Source organism: Melopsittacus undulatus (genome assembly GCF_012275295.1).
Source record: "Melopsittacus undulatus isolate bMelUnd1 chromosome W unlocalized genomic scaffold, bMelUnd1.mat.Z SUPER_W_unloc_7, whole genome shotgun sequence".
NCBI lineage: Eukaryota > Metazoa > Chordata > Aves > Psittaciformes > Psittaculidae > Melopsittacus > Melopsittacus undulatus.
The window spans coordinates 204,772-218,050 of record NW_022993949.1 but is presented as its reverse complement, the minus strand read 5'-3'; the positions used below and the strand labels follow the sequence as shown (position 1 = coordinate 218,050).

The 13,279-nt window shown below is 45.8% G+C and overlaps 1 long non-coding RNA gene across 1 annotated transcript; it reads right to left on the bottom strand.

Moving 5' to 3' along the window:
* LOC117438306 (uncharacterized) lies at nucleotides 1–1,006 on the bottom strand. Its single transcript, XR_004550691.1, has 2 exons — nucleotides 772–1,006; nucleotides 1–677 (listed from the first exon to the last, which is right to left on the bottom strand). It is a non-coding gene; the product is annotated as an uncharacterized lncRNA (long non-coding RNA).
* Between the last annotated feature and the right edge of the window lie 12,273 nt (nucleotides 1,007–13,279).

The following is a 13,279-nucleotide window of genomic DNA, read 5'->3' as shown; positions in this document are numbered from 1 at the left end:
TGGTGGATGGCAAATGGCGTTTATTGAGAGAGAACACGGCATTATATAGCCTAGGTTTACGATGTCATTTCTGTCTGCTTGCATCGTAAAACTGGTATCATCACCTAAACGCTATTGGCTACCTGGAGAGGGGTCTTATCTTTCCGTACAGCATGATATCTTCCGGCCACCAGGCCCTATCTGCCTACATTTCCCCCCTCCCTATGCTTAATTAAATTGGCTAAAATGTAACAATCTTAAATAATATATATATATCATAAATATATACTAAATGCATTCTACTCCTATTCTCTGCTCTACAACAGACTTAGGATATATATCAGAAACTTGGATAGAAAACATAAGGCACAGTAAGCAAGAGGTAACAGGAGGATAACTGGGAATAACGGGGTATAACTGGGGATAAGTAAAGGAAGTTTTGAACAAGAACATTCTTAAAGCAGTTGTTGGCTGCGTTTTTAAAGCAGTTGCCGACGTTCTACTAACATGATGTTAACTCTCTCTAACCGGCTCTTTACAAACGACATGAGCTTATTCGGTATACAAAGGCACTGCGTTGGCTGTCGTTAGGATCTAATCGGTGCAGAACTTTCAGGTGCGGGCTGGATGCTTGTTGGCTTATCGTCCTCTCTTGTCACCGGGGTATACGGGTTACAGGGACGTCCGATAATCCAGTCCTGTGGATAGAAACTCATGGCAGAGTTAAGCCCTTTATCTGCAATTGCCTTAACAATCACTTGTATGTCCTTGGGGTTTATTGGTGAATAGTACCTCTGTCCCCCAGGTGCCACCCGGACCGGGAATGCTAATGTGGCTGCTGAGCTCCGGTCGGCGCACGTAGTTTGTATTTTCTTCCAATCTGTGAGAGGGATTTCTTCCCCTCGTGGTCCCTCTGTAGTTTGGGTGGGAATCCTTTGGCTCCTGATTTTGTTTATCTCTGTTTCCTCCTCCTCTAAACTTGAATCGGTTGCGGACCGCTCGTCCCATCCCGTGTCTGGTTCAGGGCCGGAACTCGACTGACGGCTATTTCCGGTTTTTGGTGCCTTTTTGTTGGGCTCCGCCCCCGCCCGCTTTTGTGGGTTGGCCGTTCCCTCTCTCTGGGTTCGCCCCTCCCTCTGCTCGGGTTCCAACCCCGCCCGCTTCTCCGGTGGGCGGGGCCGTTCCGCTCCTTTTGCTCGCCCCTCCCTCTGCTCGGGGGTGTGTGTCCAGCATGGGCACTGTTCCCGATGCCCGCTCGGATCGGTGTCCGCCCTGCACCCCCCCCCCCCCCCTTCTTGTGCTCCCTCTCTCTCCCCGCCAGGAGCATCCTCGCCCCGCCCTTTGCCTTTGTGCTCGGCGCCATCTTGGGGCGCATAGGGCGGCGGTCTGGCCCTGACCTCCACGGGCTCTGCTCTCTCCCCTTCCCCCCCGGCTCTCTCGGCCAGCGCTCCCCAGAGGGATCCAGCCTGGTTCTGTCCCTCCGCGAGCTGTCAGCGCCCGAGGATGGAGGGGTCGTGCCGCCCTCTTGCCGATCTTCCGGGCTCATGAAGTCGGCACAGTCTAGGGGGGGCAAAGTCTGTGTGGCTGCCCCGACTCCTCACTTCGGGGTGGCCATCAAACACTCCCTTGCCGCCTGCCAGGTTTCCTGCTCTTGCAGGGCCTTCCGCAGAGCCTGGACGACTCTCCCCCATGACTGAAGATGTTTCCCACTACCTGAGGACATTGTCTCCTCAGCTAATGCATGAGTACATTTATCCCATGATTCTGGGTGGAGGATATCCACCGGTTGGGCAATAGCCCCAATTTTCACAAGTCTCTGAACAACGAGAGTAAAATCTTTAGGTTTGCAATCAATATCCCACTGCTTATGTAATTCTGATACGACCTTCACAAGAGCTTCCATCCTCCTTGCAGGTCTGGGAGCGTCCTCCCTCTGTCAGGCTGGTCCAGCCGCTCCGGCCACCGTTCACCCATCCAGGCGATTCCCGACCCCCTGGGTTCCTATCAGGCTTCCCGGGTTCACTTGGGTTCCCTGCTGTCGGGCCTCCCAAGTGTCTACCGGGTACCCGCCTTCCAGCTTCCCGGGTTTCAGCACCACTTGTTGCCTTCGAGAGGCGTGACGACCTGGTTCAGGAACAGCGCCACGGCCCCTTGGGCCGCTCGGTCCAAATCCTCACAGACACCAATGTGGTGGACGGCAAATGGCGTTTATTGAGAGAGAACACGGCGTTATATAGCCTAGGTTTACGATGTCATTTCCGTCAGTTTGCATCGTAAAACTGGTATCATCACCTAAACGCTCTTGGCTACCTGGGGAGGGGTCTTATCTTTCCGTACAGCATGATATCTTCCAGCCACCAGGCCCTATCTGCCTACAGGTGAGCTATCTGATTTATCCAGCTCCTCACGTGTACCAACACATGTCTCAGCTATTAACAAAAGGCGCCCTATTGTTTGAGAGAGAAAATATAGAAGGTACACACCATGGGCCACCCTATGGTTTTACCTGCGGGATCACGGAGAAGACATGACGAAGTGGGATGGAAAACCTACTTCAGCCTTGGAGGAACGTGTGGGTGAATTGAAGAGAGGAGCAAGGGCCAAGACTGATCGTCCCATGAGAGCTGCAGCTTCAGTCTCTGGTGAACAGGTTCCCAGATGGAGCGGAAGAGCTGATTTTACTCCAGCTCCTGTGATAAAGAAGAATAATCCCTTTCAACACGACTTAGGTGTCCAAGATTGTGACGACGATGACTATTAGAGGGGCCCTGCCTCCAGCCAGGTGGAGGTAGGGGACAATCGTATTTACTGGACTGTGTGGATCAAATGGCCTGGCACATCAGTCCCACAGAAGTATAAGGCTCTAATTGATACCGGTGCACAGTGTACCCTGATGCCATCGAACTGTGAAGGGGTGGAACCCATCTATATTTCTGGAGTGACAGGAGGGTCCCAAGAGTTGACTGTACTGGAGGCTGAAATTAGCCTGACTGTGAGGAAATGGTAAAAGCACCCCATTGTGAGCAGGTCCAGGGTCCCAGAGCAGAGCAACTGGCAACGTAGAGGTAAACAAACCCATCTGGGCTGCTGAACTGTGGCAAGATATTGCTGCCTAGGTGCAGAACCTGGTGGTGAAGGTACGCCATGTTTATGTTCATGCACCTAAGCGTCAGGCCACTGAGGAACATCAGAACAACCAACAAGTGGGTAAAGCTGCTAAGATTTAAGTGGCTCGGATGGACTTGGTTTAGCATTGCCCCTGTGCAAGGATGACATGCAAATTTGGGAAGCGTTTTATATTTGTACTCTTACAAGAGATGGAACACAACATCATGGACCAAATGGACTCAGCAGCTTTATAGGGATTGGTCCATGCAATAAGGAACGATCTCTGTCTGTGCATGTGGATGTATGTTGTCATGGGTTCAGCAGTAGCTCATGCTCTGCCAGGGAGGAGGGAGAGATAGAGCATCTGGTCTGGGCTAGTCGGGGAGGTATTCCATACCACAGCAAGTCCTGCTCAGGGAGGGGACTGGAAGCTGGCCGGGGGGAGGAGGGGTTAGCTCTCTCTTCCGGGCTGGCCTCGTGGCGGCGGGTGGTATCGTATTCTCTCTCCCTGTTTGTCTCCTCTACCATTGAGTTGTTATTGATAACAGTATTGATTTGTGTTATACTTTAATTGCTGTACTGATTTTACCTCAATCCGTGGGAGTTGTATTCCTCCGGCTCTCCTCCCCATCCCTCCGGGAGAGGGAAGGTGGGGGGGGGAGGGGAAACAAAGGGGGAACTGTGCAGATTTAGTTTAAACCACAACATATATATATAGATATATGTATATATGTAAGAGCGATGGTGCATTGAAAATGTGGGATCTGAGCATGATGTGAATGGTATGGAATAACGGGTGGATACTGTCCTGGGTTCAGCAGTAGCAGTCATTTTTTCTCCTCAGTAGCTGGTGCAGTGCTGTGTTTTTGACTTTCAGCCTGGGAACAGTGCTGATAACACCAATGTTTTTAGTTACTGAATGTAATAATGTCATCGATGTATTGCAAGTGTTCTGGGGCTTGCCCCTGTTCCAGTGCAGTCTGGATCAGTCTGTGGCAGATGGTGGGGCTGTGTTTCCACCCCTGGGGCAGTCGGTTCCAAGTGAACTGGACACCCCTCCAAGTAAAAGCGAACTGTGGCCTGCACTCTGCTGACAAAGGAATTGAGAAAAATGCATTGGCAATAGCAATCGTGGCATCCCACTTGGCTGCATTTGACGCTAATTCATACTGCAGTTCTAAGATGTCTAGCACAGCAGCACTCAATGGTGGTGTGACTTCATTCAGGCCACGATAGTCTACTGTTAGTCTCCACTCGCCGTTAGACTTTCGCACTGGCCATATGGGGCTATTAAAGGGTGAGCGGGTCCTGCTGATCACTCCCTGCCTCTCCAGTCTACAGACAGGATTATGGATGGGAATCAGGGCGTCTCGGTTGGTGCGATATTGCCGCCGGTGCACTGTTGTGGTCACGATTGGCACTTGTTGTTCTTCCACTTTCAGCAACCCCACAACAGAAGGATCCTCTGAGAGACCAGGCAAGGTGGACAGCTGCTCAATTTCCTTAGTCTCCAAAGTAGCAATACCAAAAGCCCACCAGTACCCTTTTGGGTCTTTGAAGTACCCTCTCCTGAGGTAGTCCATGCTGAGGATGCATGGAGCCTCTGGACCAGTCACAATGGGGTGCTTTTGCCATTTCCTCCAAGTCAGGCTAATTTCAGCCTCCAGTACAGTCAACTCTTGGGACCCTCCTATCACTCCAGAAATATAGATGGGTTCCACCCCTTCACAGTTCGATGGCATCAGGGTACACAGTGCACTGGTATCAATTAGAGCCTTATACTTCTGTGGGACTGATGTGCCAGGCCATTTGATCCACACAGTCCAGTAAATACGATTGTCCCCTACCTCCACCTGGCTGGAGGCAGGGCCCCTCTAATAGTCATCGTCGTCACAATCTTGGACACCTAAGTCGTGTTGAAAGGGATTATTCTTCTTTATCACAGGAGCTGGAGTAAAATCAGGTCTTCCGCTCCATCTGGGAACCTGTTCACCAGAGACTGAAGCTGCAGCTCTCATGGGACGATCAGTCTTGGCCCTTGCTCCTCTCTTCAATTCACCCACACGTTCCTCCAAGGCTGAAGTAGGTTTTCCATCCCACTTCGTCATGTCTTCTCCGTGATCCCGCAGGTAAAACCATAGGGTGGCCCATGGTGTGTACCTTCTATATTTTCTCTCTCGAACAATAGGACGCCTTTTGTTAATAGCTGAGACATGTGTTGGCACACGTGAGGAGCTGGATAAATCAGACAGATCGTCCCTCAACTGTTTGAGATCCTGTTTGAGATCCTGAGACAGGTTTTCCACAGCTGAGATGATGGAAGAGGTAAGATTGTCTTCGAATTCTCGGAGTTTATGAACCATTTCATCCACTGTTAGTGGTACTATGTCATTCCAGGTTACCCTTGCCAATGGATGGGCATATGACGACGGTGCATTCCGTGTAAGTTTTAGCCACATGGGTCGTGTGCAGTCGACTTCATCTGGGTCTATGGGTACATCCCCATTATTCGGCTTGGTGTGGTAGATCATCTCTACGATAGCTGATTCCCTCAGAGACTGGATGCCTTTGTCTATAGTAGTCCACTTGGCCGAACGACTCATAACATCATCCTTGTATGGGAACCTTTCTTTCACAGCTGCCAAAAGCCGCCTCCAAAGACTGAGGGACTTTTTCTCTCTTGCAATTGCTTTGTCAATTCCCCCTTCTCTAGCAAGTGATCCCAGCTGCTTGGCTTCTGTACCTGATAGTTCATGACCATCGGCCCCATTATCCCAACATCAGAGCAACCAGGTGATGATGTGCTCCCCTGGTTGATGGGTGAAATCTTTTCGCATATTCCGCAGCTCAGTTGAGGTCCGAGATCGAGAAGTCACCTCTTCTTCTTCGTCATGTGATGATGACCCCTGATCAGATACTAGACCAGGTGGTGGATACGTAGTTTCTTCATCCTGCCTCCTCCTTCTTGCCTCTTTTTTGGTTTTTCTCTTGTGTACAGGAGCAACCGATATTGGTACGAATTGGTCCTCTGCTTCAGCTGCAGTTTGAGTAGCAACTGTACTTGTTGCTGGGGTAGCTGCACTGTCTGTCTCAGTCAAGGTTTGGGTAGCAACTGTACTTGCTGCTGGGGATGGTGTAGCTGCTGTACTTGGAGTTGGACCAGCTGCGCTAACTTCTGTGTTGCTCTCAGATCCAGGGACATTTTTTTCCTTTTGAAGGTGTTGGATAATGACAAACAAGGCCCTATAGGCGTAGGCCAAGCCCCAGCACTTTGCCATAATTTGTCCATCTCTGGTATGACCAGAACGACAACACACCTCATTTAGGTGTTTTACTAATTCTTCTGGATTTTGCACTCGTTCGGAAGTAAAATTCCAAAGTACTGGAGGGGCCCATTGACCTAGATGCTTGCACATACTATCCCACACACCCTGCCACTCATGGCGGTCCAGCCTCTGGGAAAATCTCTTGGTCCTCCTTGATTCGGAGAAAACTCCAGGAACAAACTTGCCAACAAAGTTTTCAAGCTGACAAGCAGGTATTCTTTATTGCGGCGCCGGGAGACACGGGGGATAACTCCTCCTAACGTGTCTCTCTCTATTACTACACAAGCCATCCTTATATAGTCCCTGGGCATACATACATATTCATGAGGCTACGTATGGATTACATCACTTTCCAGAAAGCTCCCCGCATGCATACAGAACTGTGGTGGTGGTCTCTGAGGGTTGTTTACTTCTTCCAACAATCTTCATCACTTCTGGCAGCCTTTGAAGCACGCGCAGTAGATGCTCATACCAGTTTAATTGGTTCACTAGCACCAGAGACATAATAATCCCCCTATCCTCCTACTAATCAGTTAGTTTACCCATAGCCTATCCTGGACACCTGCTATTCCCAGATACTCCTTATCCCTGTGTCCTGTTTTTCTAGACTGTTTTTCTTAAGACCACATCAACTATAAGAATTTATCTTGTGCCAGTATGTTCTCTACCTGTACTCTATTTTTTCTATGTATTATGCACCTCAGTAATTTTCCACTGCTACTGTTACAAAGCCATTGAACTTAACATTGCTTAAAACTAATTCTAAAGGTTTATAAATTCCATTTTGTGATTTTCTGTTCCCCTTGTTTCAATTCCCCCCTTTTTCTGTCCTTTTGCAAATTCTTTTGCAACATCTTATATATTACCATTACCATCAAAAGTCCTTTGAAATAATTTCTCATTTCTACTCGGTGCCTAATTTCATTCCTTTTTCAATCTTCATAATTTATCTTAGATAGTTTACAACACCAGAGGGAACATTGTATCATACCACAAGTAATCATTATTAAAATAATTAACATCAATATTCTTGCAACCAGTTGCCTCAACCAGGAGAGATTAGGTAACCATGTAGTTTTTCCATATTTCTTCGAAACCATAGGAGGTGTCATCCATGGCCGTCCCTTGAAATATCTTAGTTTGTTTCCAAATTTCCTCCAGATCTGTTTCAATTCTGCCACTTTGGTCTATGTAGGAACAACAGCTTTCATTGATTATGGAACAAACTCCTCCTTCTGATGCCAATAACATGTCTGGAGCCATTTGGTTTTATACCACTTTAGATAGGCTCGTTATGTTTTGTTGTTCTGCCTGCATTATATCAATATCTTTACTTTCCATTTCCTCTATGGTTGCTGAGATATTTACAATTGCTTTCTCTAATTCACTTACTCCCAAAGATGGAATTAGCCCTCTCACAAAACTATGAACTGCAGTGTGCCGTTCAGTAATAGGGTTAAACCTTCACTTAATTCGTTTAACGAAACTTCTAATCCAGGTTCCGGAAGGATACCTGTCGATAATAGTAAAATTGGGTATTACAGCACCTAAGGTGCCTGCCCCCTTCCAGTTGGGGGGTAAAGTCTTATAAGCGTTTTCTCCACATAACCAATACCATCCTTTCCCTTTAGGAACGGGTCACCACTGAACTACAATACCATCTATACTAATAGTGTGATTGCAATTTGAATGGTGACCTACATCTGTGGCATTTACGCAAGTATAGTCTCGTACCCTGGTTCCTGGTGTAATACATCTTTGTGCACAGGTGTGATATTTATTACCTGGATTAGGATTAACTATTCCAAATGTTAACCTTTCGTTTGAATACAAATTGCTAGTGTTCACCCACAGATTTGTCCATGAAACAGTGTTAGGAATTGGAACTCCAATTAATGGGAGTTCCAGGCTTTCTCTTGATTTAGGCAACTGTGCACACACCCAACAGTCACTACGATTAAAACTTCAGTAACATTTTGCATTAATTTCAGGCATAAATTCTGGTCTCAAGCTTGTGCACCAGTTATCATATGAGTCCAAATTATGACCGATGCAATTTCATACGTAAGGGTCCTGAATGTTCAATCTGCCATGTCTTCTCTGGTTCCGGTGCTTTTTTTATTCTTGAATAATGTATCCAAGCAGGTTGTTGCTTTATCTTCACTGCTGTAAAGATGATCAGTAATATCTGGTACAGTCCACTCCAGTTATCCTGTAGAGGATCTTCTGAAAAATTCTTAACATAAACCCAGTCTCCAGATCTGAAAGGGTGAATTGGATAATCCAAACCTCTTGCTCTTGTCCCTGCTACTCTCTTATTTATCTCCTCCAGTTCTTTTCCCAGATTGATCAAAAACTGTCAGAGATAGCCTTCCCCCACTTCCTGAAGACTTTCTCCTTTAAACTGGGACTGTTATGGTCTTCCATATAAAATTTCAAATGAGCTAACCTCTTCTTTCGACCGAGGTTAGTTCTAATTCTTAATAGAGCCTGTGGTAAACCTTGGTACCAATATAATTTCATTTCCTGACATATTTTACTAATTTTTTGCTTGATCAGATGGTTTATCTTATCTACGTGCCCACTGGCCCGAAGCCTGTATGGAACATGTGCTTGCCAATCAATTTCCAATTCTTGCTAATTTCTTGTAACAATTTTGCACTAAACTGCAAACCTCGGTTGGAAGAAATTGCCGCTGGTACTCCAAAGCAAGGTATTACCTCATTAAATAATGTTTTAATCAGTTGTCTTGCATTATTTATCCTACAAGGGAATGCTTCTGGCCAGCCAGAAAAAGTATCTGTTAACATCAACAAATATCAATAACCCCCTTTTCTTGATAATTCAGAAAAATCTATTTGCCACTGCTGTCCCTGGAAACTTCCTCTCACAAGTGTCCCAATTTGATATTCTAAGACATAGCTGACATTGTTTTGTCACTGATTGAACTGTGTTGTATAGATTTCTTCCTACAATTTGTTTGTCTAAATATTTATATAAAGAGTTGCTACCCCAATGAGTTTTATTATGTTCTCCCTGAACTAACTTCCAGAGTTGGTTATAGGGGATTACAATTCACCCATCAGGTATCTGAACCCAGTCATCTTTATTTTCCTGTCTTTTTAGATCCTCAATCAATTTTCTATCCTCTTTTGAATACCTAGGTTTAGATTTTTCAATTGTTAGTTTGCCGTCAGGGATTAAGGACATGATTTTAGATTGTTTAGATGCTTGTTTGACTTCAAAATTGGCCAAATTATTTCCAATTTCCTGATCAGAGTCACCTTGTTGATGTCCTTTACAGTACATAATAGCTACTTCTTCAGGCAGCTGAACAGCCTCCAGTAATTGTAGAATTTCTGCAGCATGTTTGTTCAAAAGTCCTCATTCTTTCCAGATAGCACCATGTACATAATCAGTCCAAATATTTATCCTTTTGTCTTTAGCCAATTCCAGGGCTCTCGTTAATGCTATTATTTCTGCCTTCTGGGCAGAGGTGTTCAAGGGTAAAGGTTTAGCCCCTGTTACCTGTGAAGTGGTGGTAATGGCATATCCTGCCTTTTGTTTACCATTTTTCATGAAGCTACTACCATCAGTAAACCAAGAATCAGCATCTTCCAGAGGTTTTTCTTTCAAGTCTGGTTGGCTCGAATATACAGTCTCTATGGTGGCCAAGCAGTCATGTGTTAGTGGTTCTGTCGATTGTTCCTGCAAAAGGATGCTGGATTGACAATGTTAGTGACCACACTTTCTATATCACCTTGTTCCACAAGGGTGGCCTGGTATTTAAAAAAACATGAAGGAGATAACCAGTGAGCTCCTTTCTGTTCCAGGACTGCTGATACAACATGGGACAGTAGCACAGTAACTTTTGTCCCAAGGTGAATTTGCGAGCTTCTTCAATATTCATGACAACTGCTGACACAGCCCTTAGGCATCTGGGCCATTCTTTGCTCGCTTCATCCAGCTCTTTTGAAAAACATGTCACTGCCCTTCTGTAGGGTCCTAGTTTTCGAGCAAGGACCCTATCGTGGTTTAAACCAAAATCCACACAGTTCACTCACTCACTCCCCACCTTGCTCCCCCAAGTCCCGGAGAGTTAGAAAGGAGAATCCAAAGAATGTAGCCCCCACGGATTGAGATAAGAACGGTTTAATTGCTAAGGCATAACACAAAACCCCTACTGCCATTTACTATTACAAATAATAATGATACAGCAAACAGCAAGTGAAAAGAATACAACACCCCACCAGCCACCGACCCATAACTCACTCCACCCTGCCTGGCCGAGCACCATGTGCTACCTCCTCCATTTTCCCCCAGCGCTCCACCCCCTTTGGCTCCCTCCCAGTTGCATCCTGGGCATGATGTGCTATGGTATGGAATACCTCATTGGCTAGCCTGGGTCAGGTGTCCTGTCTCTCCTTCCTCCCGGCCTCCTCTCCTCCCCGGCAGAGCACGTGCTCAAAAAAGGCCCTGAACAAAAACACCCGAGCAGTACCTCAAAACATGCTCGCTATCAAGCAACTGTTCCCAGCCCAGAAGTCAAAACACAGCACTGCACCAGCTACAAGAAGAAAAATGACTGCTACGGCTGAACCCATGACAGACCCCCAAAGCTATTCCCTGTTCTTCACAGGAATATAGCCAAAAGGATTTAGTTACATCTGGAAGTCACAGAGCTGCAGCTCTCATTAGCTCTGTTTTTAAATTTCTAAAAGCCCCCTCTGCTGAATCAGTCCATTCTAAAGAGGGAGGGTTTCCCTTCAACAGTTCATATAGTGGTCTTACCAGAACACCGTAATCATGGATCCAAAGTCTGCACCATTCCCAGTAATGTCCGGAGCTCCTTGCCAGTTGATGGTCGTGGAGTCTGACAGATGGCTTCTTTTCTAGAAGCTCCAAGTTCTCTCTGCCCTCCTGTTATTTCATATCCTAGGTAGGAAACCAGGGTTTGTATTAGTTGGGCCTTTTGTCTGGATACCCAATAACCATTCAGTCCCAGGAAAGTTAATGATTCCACTGTCCACTGGATACATTCTTCCTTTACTTCTGTAGCAATTAATAGGTCATCCACATATTGTAACAGAGTCCCCATCTGAGCAGATGGCTTCCATGATCCTAGTTCTAGTGCTGATTTCCAGAAATTGCTGGACTGTTTTAAACCCTTTAGGTAATACCGTCCAAGTTAATTGAGTTTCCCTCCCTGTGTCAGTATTTTCCCATTTAAAAGCAAATAAATTTTGTCTTTCTTTGGCCAATAGTAAGCAAAAGAAAGCATCCTTTAAATCCAAGATGGCAAACCATTCCTGATTATTATTCAATTTAGTCAATAAATCATGCAAATTAGCTACTACTGGACAAATATCCTCTGCAGTTTTGTTGACTGCTCTGAGATCTTGAATCAATCTGCAACTTTTATCATCCTATTTCTTTACTGTCCAGAATATTCCAATTCACATTCAATTAATAATATATATTTTAAAATTTATCAATGACTTTTTTTTTAATTCCCTTTGATCTTCTAATTTTCAGGGATATTGTTTTATTCTAATTCGGCAGGCCCCCCTTTTATTTCCACTATAACAGGCAAAGCATTTTTCACCTTACCTGGAACTTCAGATGCCCATACTCCCAGATATACCGGATTAAGGATTTCTTCTATTTCAGGGAGGTCCTCCTATTTGCTTTTCTGCTGAATTAGAGACAAACCCCAAACTGCAATTAACTGTTTGTTTTTAACTCTAAATTCCATTCTGCCTTCTTTAAATGTTGCTTCTCACCCTAAGAAAGATTTTAGAGAATTTGGCATGCATAAAAATTTATGCATTCCTATTTGTTTTCCCAATTTGTACTTTAAGGGTTTCAGAAAGAATGCCTCGGGTTGTTTGTGGGTTTTGGGGTTTTTTTCCTCTTTTTCTTGGTGGCCAGTAGCTCCCACATCTGTAACAAATTCCTTTCTCTCAGATTTAACACCGAATAAGTTGCTCCTCTATCCACTAAAATTCCACTTTATTTCCTCTAGTTCCTACTTTTAATTTAACCAGTGGATCTGCTAGGGTAGATTCCCCAGGTCCCTGTCAGTCTGGTTCCAATTCAGTCGCTGGAGCCACACCATGGCACTACCCCCCCCCCCCCAGGGCAGTCTCACTTCCAGCGTCTGAACTCTCCCCCCCAGTTTGAAAGCCACCACCGCATCCGTGGCTGTAGCACGACCCAGCTTTTTCTTTTCTACCTGTTCCCGATTCCTATACGCTCTCCATGCTTCCTCCTGTCCACATTTATTCAACAACCCCTCAGTCCCGTCCGTGAACATGTCTGTTCCCACTTGTTTGCCTGCACCAGCACCCATCCCACGCTCAAACACAGGAGCTGCGCGAGCTCCCCCCTCCTTTCCCCCTTGGTTTTCCTTTTTTTTTTTCCCTCACAGTTGCTCACCCTGCTCTGCAGGGGCTGCAGATGCCTCTGCAACAGCACTGCTGGTTTAACCCTTTCTGACCTCGGAATGTGCATCTGCTGCTTGGTGCCAGTGACAGTGATCTCTTGCTCCTTATGAATATCAGATAGGACAGATGCAGAGGGTGCTCCTCTCGGAGGTACCTGTGAGAATTTTCCAGCCTATCTTCCTGATTACTGTTTTTTAACTTTAAACATCTTTCCCCAGTATCACAGGCTGAACAACATCTCTCCATCTTAACTTTCAGTTTTTCCCTGTCCTTTTCCAAAGCCAAAATTAAGGGATCTGGCAGAGCTATATTAATTTTGCATTGCGTCTGTCACTCCACGTGGTCTCTTCAAGTGAAGAACATATCGGCATACATTACTTCATGCCATTTTCCTTGCAGCCTCAAAACAACATTAATTGT